We start from the raw sequence: 8,742 nt of genomic DNA on the forward strand, positions 1-8,742 counted from the left end.
CACGGTAGGAAGGGACCTGCCAGCAAGCCTGGCATGTCGTGGGGCTGGGGTCTCCCCCAGCACAGGGCTTGGCTGGCAGGAACTTCGGCCCCAAGCGCCATTCCCCCCCCCACCCCTAACGACCTCACCCCCGCCCCCCACCCTGCAGCAGCCCTGGCCGCCCCTCTAGATCTGCAAACCATATTCCAAAGAGAATAATCATCCCCCCAAAGATTCGGACTCACCCCAGCAAGCCCAGCCCCTGCACCCAGGCCCGCGGCTCCAATGCTCCTGCCTTGCCGGTTCCCTCACTCCCGCCCGCCCTGCAGCCGGCCTTTCCCACTCCCCGGTTTCCTCCCCCGGCTCTGGCTCCGAGCTGGCCGCCCCCCCCCCTCCCTGGGACTAAGCCCAGCATTTTACAAACCCGGCTCGTTCTCCGAGAGTCCCCTGAGCGCCCCCTCCTTCACCCCCCACCCCGCAGGGCACCCGCCACTGGGGGCAAGGACCCTGCCCTCCAATCTAGGAGGGACACCCGCTCCGGTCAGCCCAGCTGGAAGCAGGGGACCCAGGCCCCAGCTGGAACGCCAGGACCCGACGGCACAAGCCACCCAAGGCACAAGGCACCACAAGCCACTGATCAATAAACCAAAAGTCAGAAGTACGTATGGGTCGGTGTGTGGGCACCAGGGGAGGGGGCCAAGCAGGCGCCCTCGGGAAGGACCGAGGCGTTGCCACTATTGTACTATTGTACTATTTTATGTAGTGTCTGAACTAAAGACACCTTTAAAAAACATTCTTGGTTTCTCTCTCGGATGGGCAGACCAGCCTGCAAGGGGGCACCTGCTGGGTCCCCCACTGCAGGCCCTGAAGAGTGGCCTCTGTCGCTTTGGGGTCAGGAGCAAGAACACAGACCCACCCACCTCCACCTCCAAAGCTCTCCAAGAGCCTGGAGCGAGCGCCCCTCTGGGGCAGCTTAGCCTGGGCCCCCACCCCGGTACCTGATGCGTGAACCCTGCGGCCACCACCACGGAGCTGGCTCCAGAAGTGTCCAAGGAGGCTCTGGCCCCTGGGCCTTTCTAGTCACCCCCCCTCCGGCCCCCACTCACACACAGGAAGCCCCGCCGGCCTGAACACAATGGAATCATGACAACAGCGCTCAGAAAGCCTCTCCCGGCCTCTGGTCATACCTCACTTGTGCCTCACAATTCTCAACAGCCAGGAGGGCTGCGACTGTTGCCCACTTTGACAAATGGGGACACAGAGAGGTCAAACCACTGGTGTGAGGACCCACAGCCAGCAGCCCAGGGCAGGGAGGACTGGGTCTCACGTGCCCCAGCTGAGCCCAGCTTTCCTGGGGTCCCCTATTCCTCCCCAGCGTGTGAGTTTCCCCCCTGTGCCCTCCTCCTTCCCCCCCTCCTCCAGGTCTGTCCTCACCTTGACCCCCTCCCTGGCTTCTCCCCTAGGCTGCTCCCCTCCCCCTTCCTCTGTCCTTCTTCTCCCAGGAGCTCCCCTCTGAGGACCATGCCGCTGCCCAGACCGCAGGGAGCCTGCTCTGCCCACACCTGAGCCCCCCCAGGGAGAGAGGCACCTGGAGCCGACCACCTGAATCCCAGATTCCAGCTGTGTGACTCTGAACACACCCCCAGCCCCTCTGAGCCTCCACTCCTTGTCAAAGGGGGGATGGGAACTAAAACTGCCTGGGGGGCTCAGCGCCAAAGGAAATCAGGCCCCTGTACAGAGCCTGCTGCACAGAGATCTGTACCAGGGGACGCTGGGTCCTGTCCTGGGAGTCTGGAATCACTCACCTCTGCAGGGCTGGAGCTGACTGCCGGCTTCAGTTCTGAGCGGGTGGGGATCGCCTGGGCCACAGGCCGCAGCAGCTGACCTCAGGGCTGGGGTCTCGGGTGGCTCTGGCCTGCTGCAGCTCAGGCTGGCGCTCAGGCTGCGGCTCAGGCTGGGGGGCAGCCTGGGCAGGGAGCTGACCCGGAGGAGATGTGGGGCCTTGGGGCTGGGAGCTAGAATCCACCTCCTCTTCCTCAAGCTCAGTGGTGACTCTTCGGCCCCTGGGGAGAAGCAAAAGGGTGTTCCTAAGATGACCGCTTTTAAAACAACCGCCCCCCCAAGCCAGGGCCCTGGTTCCCTGCCCCTCCCCTGGCTGTTGGGTGGAGAGGCCTGCAGGTCACCTTGTCAGGGTTTGGGCGGTGGCTCCCCTTCCGGTCCCTCTGGCTGCCCAGCTCTCCCTTTCTTAAAGCACTAGGGAAGGAGCAAAGTGCCCACAGTTCACCCAGAGCTGGGCTTCCCAGCAGCCAAGCCTGCAGAGGTGCCCATGGAACAGCAAGACACCCTCTTGTCGGACAGGCTGCCCCTTCCTGGGGTGGACTTCTGCCTGGGCATGGGGGCTGGGGGCCGCACACAAACAACCTGCCTTGGGGGATCACAGCACGTGATATCAAAATTCTCCCCCCTACTCTCTGACATTCCCACCTGGAATGGAAGCAAGGAGGGAGCCAGGCACAAACCGGAGGACACAGCTCTGCCTTGGGAAGGCAGCTGAGAGGGGGGGGAAACTGGGCTTCTCCGTGGAAATGAACCCCTTCCCCATGAACACCACCCTGGCTGGACGGAGGCGTCTGGGACCCTGGGTGGTGGGAAGAAACACGTCATGCACAAAATAATGCACTCCTGGAGAAACTACCCAGGGCAGGGGAGGCTGGGAGGAGGCCCAGGGGAACACTGTCTGGAGGAGAGAAGCTTCTTTTTTAAAGCCTGCTGTGGGGTCCCAAGGGGCATTGCCCCTTCATGGTCCTGCTCACTCTCCAGTGACATAGTGGGATTCTTTGGGGGGCGGTGGTTTTAGGGAGTGGGGAGAAAGGGAAGCTTTACTTTTTAAGTGGCATCCCAAAACCAAAACACAGCTCCAAAATCTCAGGGCCCTGGCCCCTCTGTAGTGTCCTGTTTGTCTCTGGTTACCGTCGGGGAGGGTGGGGTGCAGCAAGAGGGAATTTCTCACCCAGAAAAACCCTGCGTTTTACATTTGCAAAAACAGCCGTGCCTTCCTGCTGAAAAGAGCAGCCCTACCCTCCGCCTCTGCCCCTCCCATTTTGCAGATGAGTGAAGGAAAACTCACTTTCCTTGCAAAAGACTCGAGGGCTCTGGGCAGCTCTACAGAAGAGTCCCCTCTCCACCTGTCCTTCCTGTCCCCTCCGAAGTCGAAGCTTGCCTGGGTCCTCTGGCGCAGAGGTCTCTCTGCTCCTGTTAACTGCCCCAGCCCCAAGCCCCCAGCCCACCCACACCTGAATGCTCAGAATGCAGCTTTTCTCACACACTCAAAGGGGAGGGAGGGAAGCCCAGTCACCTGTACTCTAGTCGCTGCGTAGTCCCCGAAGCTCCTGGGCGGTGGATAAAGAGGACTGGGGAGTCGCTGGTGCCCCAGGCTCTCTGCCGAAACTGCCTGGCTGATGATCCGCTGGCCGGGCCGATATTAGCAGTCGCCGCCAAAGCAGGGGGTGCTCTGGCTGTGCTGCCCAGACCCTCCAGCCGGCTTGATGCAGAGGCGGAGGAGGAGGGGGACGAGGCTGAGGCTGGAGAGACGATGAAGGGCACTTTCAAAGTGTGCATTATAACAGGCCCCAAGAAGCAGGGGAGCCTCGCCGCCACTGAGCACGGCACCTGCTCAAATGCCAACTGAAACTATAGTTTTGCCCCTCACCTCCTCGTCCCCTCCACACCTTTCCTCAAGCCCCTCCAAATTTGGGTAGCTTTGCACCAACTTGGTGGTGCTGGGGCAGCTGGCTCTGGCACCTTCGCACGTGAGGGCATAGCGCATTAGGGGGTGGAGATCTGGCCCATCCCTAGCCTGGCAGAAAGGCATTTGTGGGCGTGGGCATTAGCCGTAAGCACTCCCTGCCAGCTGGAAGGTGGGACTCTTTGGAGGGGGTGGAGAGTGGGTAGGGCCTCACTAGATTGACACTTGGCAGTCACTTGACACCCTGGCACGCCAGTGGGCGTGGCACGGGTAAAATGGGGGCGGGGCATACTGGGGAAAAAGCCAGGGTTCGAGAATGGTCAGAAAAATCTTTCTTCATGGGCTCCCAACACAGCTGCAACACAATGCGGCCATGTCCGTCCTTCTTCCAGAGGCAGGGGACTCACCTGGGAGTTTTCTCCCTTCCCTAGTGGCATATGATACTACCCCCTACACCCTATGTGTGGTGCTGGGCACCAAGGATGCTGAAGCAAATGGCAGGCAGCAGGTGGCCAGCAGAAGTGTCCTGCTCACAGGTACCCCTGGGTGGGATGACTGGGGTTCACAGCCTTTTGAGCTTGGCTGAAACTCCAGTTGAGGCACAGACTCAGAGGTGTCAGAAGCTGCTGGTGGTGGTCGGGGGGGGACCCAGATAGAAGTGCTGCCTGATTAGACTAAGTCTCACTGGGAACTTAAACTTTCCTGAGCCTTCAGGTAGAGCAGGAGGCAGATCAAAGACTCACTGAGAGGCAAAGACATGTGCCATTCCCAGAAGACCACCAGTCCACACCCTCCCTGTGCCCCTGCACCCCTTACCAGCCTGTGTTGGGGTTTAATTCTCCCCTCTCCCTTTTTCTTTCAAGCCCTCACCTGAACTTCCTTTCTTAGCTGGAGGTATACGTCATCTGGTGGGAGGACAGGGCTTTCAGTGGGGAAGAGAGTCAGACTTGGGGGGACTCAAATCTGGTGGGGGTGTCCTAAACAAAATGCAGATGCCCCAGAGCCATGCCATCCTCTGGGAGGAGGGGAGGTGGGCCTCCTCACTGGTCTCTTGGGTGGGGAGGGGTGCAGGGATGCTAAAGGTCCTGAATCAGGTCCAGGGCACAGAGAGGGGACTCAGTGTGAAGCAGCCCACAATTGGGGGGATGCAGCAGTCACTTGCTCACGCTGGCTCTGCTTTGGGTTCTGTGGCTTGGAGTCTCCACAGCCTTTGCCACACACCTATGCCCGCCAACCCCCAACCCCGGTGTCCGCTGCCAGATGCCCAGGTGTCACAAGGGGCTACTTGCAGGTCCCTACAGAGAAACTTAGCTGGGACTTCCCAAGCCTCAGGTGGGGCTAGGGGGGGTGAAGGGCTGACCCCACGTCAGATGATGGGGTTCCATGGAAGGTCCACCAAAGGGGGTGTCTTCAAATTGAGAAGGTGGGCAGCTCAGGGGTTGAAAGGGGAGCAGCATTTCAAACCCACAGATCAAACTCTTGGAAATGTGGAACCTCCCACCCCTAAAACAGTGTATCGAATCTGAGCTCTGCCCTAGTGTGAATCCCCATTTCTGGCACAGCCCCAAAGGGGATCACACCAATGCAGGGCTATTTTATTCCATCAGAACCTTGAAGCCCAGAGTGTTTAAGCAAAGGAAGGGGAGCAGAGAAAGGGTTTCAGGGTGGGGAGGACCCATGGGGGACTAGCTAAGCCATGGTGCCCCTGAGTCAGGCCTAGAAGTATTGTGGGTGTGAGGGCTGTGACCCTCAACATCTTATTTCATTTACTGTCCATGGTGGGAACGCATGGCCTATAGGGGCTACAGGGTAGTGGGAGAGAAGTGGGATGCACCTCACAACATAAACCTCACAGCCCCACTGCCCCTTAGGCCTGAGAGAGGGTTATCCCATCCTGGGCTTCTGGTCAGATCCTATTTATGCTGGAGAGACTTGAAGGACCCTTAGAAATTCCCAAGTTTCCTCCACTTGGCTGCTTAAGTGGCCTCATGCTGACACCTGGTGGCCACTTCTAGGATTACAGTGCCCAGCTCAAAAGTTCTTCGGAGCGGCAAGCTGGGGCACCCTGGGGAGAGGGCTGGGGGCGAAGTGACAACATTCTTCCTGCAAGGGGGAGGCCCCTGCGGTGTCGGGGTACTGGTGCACTCTGCACCTTTGCGCTCGGATCTGAGGCTCTCCTCTGCCCCCACCCTGGCATTACAGAACTGACGGTGGAAGGAGGCCCAGGGGAATTCCTCTCTGGCGGTTCGGATCCCAGGGGTGTGGCGAGGTGGTGCCTAGAGCACAGGTTAAACCCGGGACGCCTTCCCAAAACATCAGCTGTGTTCTGAGAATTAGAGAAACCTGTATTATGTTTATATCAGAATAAAATCAGATTCATTACTGAGAGGCTCTGGAGCAGAATGTTTGGGTCCCCCATCCTGAGGCAGGGTCCCCGAGACCAGATTCAGGGGCTGAATCTTGCGCCCGAGACCCACAATCCCCGCAAGGCTTTCCAAATCTGACCCGAGCCTGGCACCTTGTGGCCACATCGAGAAATGCAACCGCAGCCTCAGAAAGCACCTGGCTGTCCTAGAAATCAATATGGCCATGAGGATAACAGAAGAGCCACTCTACCAAACCTGAGAGCCGAGAGAAGAGGCGGAGGAAACGGAACCCCCATGCTGAACTCACCAGTCGTCCCGAGAGCCCCGCACCACTGGGACCCATCTGACCCAGCCACCTCTGTGCGGGCAGCCAGAGAGGCCAGGGTGAGGCCACCCCAGGGCAGCAAGACCACAGTGGGAGGGCCGAGGGCTCATGCTGTACCGCTCACACTGCGGTGTATCCAGAAGGGGAGAGGAATGGGCAGGAGGAGGCCCGGAGGCTGACCCGGCTCAAATCCATGCTCTGCGGAAGGCCCTGGGCAAGCCCGGGCATCCCTGGGCTGCCACGTCCCTCTGACCTCACAGGCTTGACATGCTGGTGCCTGAAAGCCCTTAGGTCAGCGTCCAGCACAGACCACATACTAATATGTGTTTGTTATTGTTCATCATTATACGCTCTCAATGCAAAGGTATGTTTGCCCCTGACTCCCCTGACCAACGGGACTAGAACTTTCTTTCCTGGGTGTTGATAGCTGAGTCATGGCCCCGGCTGGTCCTGGGTAAAAGCGGCCACCTGAGAGGACTCTGGAGTTTGGGGGGAGGGGGACTGGCCAGGCAGGGAGTCTTTGCCCTGTCCCTGGGCACAAGGGAGCCCCAGATCCCCTGGGCCATGCACACCCCTTCCCTCATCCTGCTTTCGGCCTCATTCAAGACGTGTGAGCCAGGCTTCCCTGGTGGCGCAGTGGTTGAGAGTCCGCCTGCTGATGCAGGGGACGTGGGTTCATGCCCCGCTCCAGGAGGATCCCGCATGCCGCGGAGCGGCTGGGCCCGTGAGCCATGGCCGCTGGGCCTTCGCGTCTGGAGCCTGTGCTCCGCAATGGGAGAGGCCACAGCGGTGAGAGGCCTGCGTACCGCAAAAAAAAAAAAAAAAAAAAAAAAAAAGACGTGTGAGCCCTCCACGACCCCAGCTCTGGGCCTCCTCCCTTGGGGAGCTGGCCCTCCTGGCAAGCCCCACCCAGCACCCCGACATGCCCACGGGCCGCCCCCGCTACTGAAGAGCTGCTCCTTTCCCGTGGAAGACGCATCAGCTACCTTTTGCCTTTGCTGCCTGGAGGGGCAGCAGGCTGTGGAGCACTAAGGCCCAGAGAGGGGAAGTAACTTGCTGGAGATGCAGAGCGAGAAGCCGCAAGAAGTGCCCTGCGCGCGTAGCCCTCCCTCGGCCTTCCTCACCTACAGGCCTGGCCCACAGAAGACAGCGCAGTGCATGCCGGGCGCGTGGAGGCAGCCTGAGACCGTGGCCTGTCCTACTGGGGAAGGAGCTGAGAATACAATTCAGAGGACCTGCGGACACCATGGCAATAGGCCTGGGGGGCTCCCCACTCACAACATCGCCCCACTGGACCCTGACCACCAAGGCGGGGAGAGTCTCCTTGCGTTCCCTTTTGATGTTTGAGGAAACCGAGGCTCAGAGATGTTATATAACTTTCCCAAGGCCACACAGCCATGGGCAACAGAGCAAGAACTTAATCCCCAGGTGCCTGGCCCACCAGCTCTCACCCTTCAGCCCTGCACTGGCCCGAGTGGACCCCCCTGCTGACCCCAACATGCTGAGGGCGTTCGGGAGGTGAGGCGTCCACAGGACTTGACCCATTGTGTCCTCCAGACCTCAACCTGCACCTTCTTTTTGGCCAGGGCCTGGAGGACGACATCTCTGTGTGAACACGGCTCCCAGTGTGGCTCCAGGGAGGGTGGCACGGGCTGTATTTGCCCCACGGCAATCCCTGGGCTCGGTTTGCACCCTCGGACGTGACAGCCAGATGCGGACACAATCTTAAGGTCTAGGCACCCGAATGTGGACACAGGACTCTTCCTCCAGGAAGCCTCCCAGCCTGCCTGTTCTGACCTCCTCTGATCTGTGCAGCTGGAGTTAGGGGGCCCCCCTCAGCCCTCTCCTCTCCTGTTTTTCCTCTAGCTCTTCCTCCCACCCGGAGTCTGGCCTCTTTGCCCTCCCCGTTCCCACAGCTGGACCCGGGTCCAGGAAGCAACCCCAGCAGGTGACCAAGAACAGACCCATCACGTAGGCCTCAAGGGAGGAAGCCCATCTTCCATCCTCTCCCTCTCCCTGACCCTTGGAGGGTTTCTTGGACAGGCTGAGTTTGTTGGACCTCAGGTGGGTGCCAGGGAAGGCCAGGGAGACCATGGAGGGCTATGGAGGACCAGAGAAAGCCAAAAAAGGTCCCGGAGGGCCAGAGAGGGCCAGGAAGGACCATGAAGGGCCAGAGAGGGCCAGTGAGAGCCAGGAAGGGTCAGGAAGGGCCAGAGCCTCGGGTCAGAGCCGGGGCCCCCACATTCACCTCCTCCCAGCCCCGTTCTGGCTGCCCGCTGAGCTACCACGCAGGCCTGACCCACAGCCCAGAACCTGAGGCCCAGAGA

The 8,742-nt window shown here is 60.0% G+C and overlaps 1 long non-coding RNA gene across 1 annotated transcript; it reads right to left on the reverse strand.

Moving 5' to 3' along the window:
• Positions 1-1,960: 1,960 nt before the first annotated feature.
• LOC309807499 lies at positions 1,961-3,422 on the reverse strand. Its single transcript, XR_014294590.1, has 3 exons — positions 3,335-3,422; positions 2,464-2,617; positions 1,961-2,042 (listed from the first exon to the last, which is right to left on the reverse strand). It is a non-coding gene; the product is annotated as an uncharacterized lncRNA (long non-coding RNA).
• Between the last annotated feature and the right edge of the window lie 5,320 nt (positions 3,423-8,742).

The sequence above is a fragment of the Mesoplodon mirus genome (genome assembly GCF_964341445.2).
Source record: "Mesoplodon mirus genome assembly, chromosome: 7".
Classification (NCBI taxonomy): domain Eukaryota; kingdom Metazoa; phylum Chordata; class Mammalia; order Artiodactyla; family Ziphiidae; genus Mesoplodon; species Mesoplodon mirus.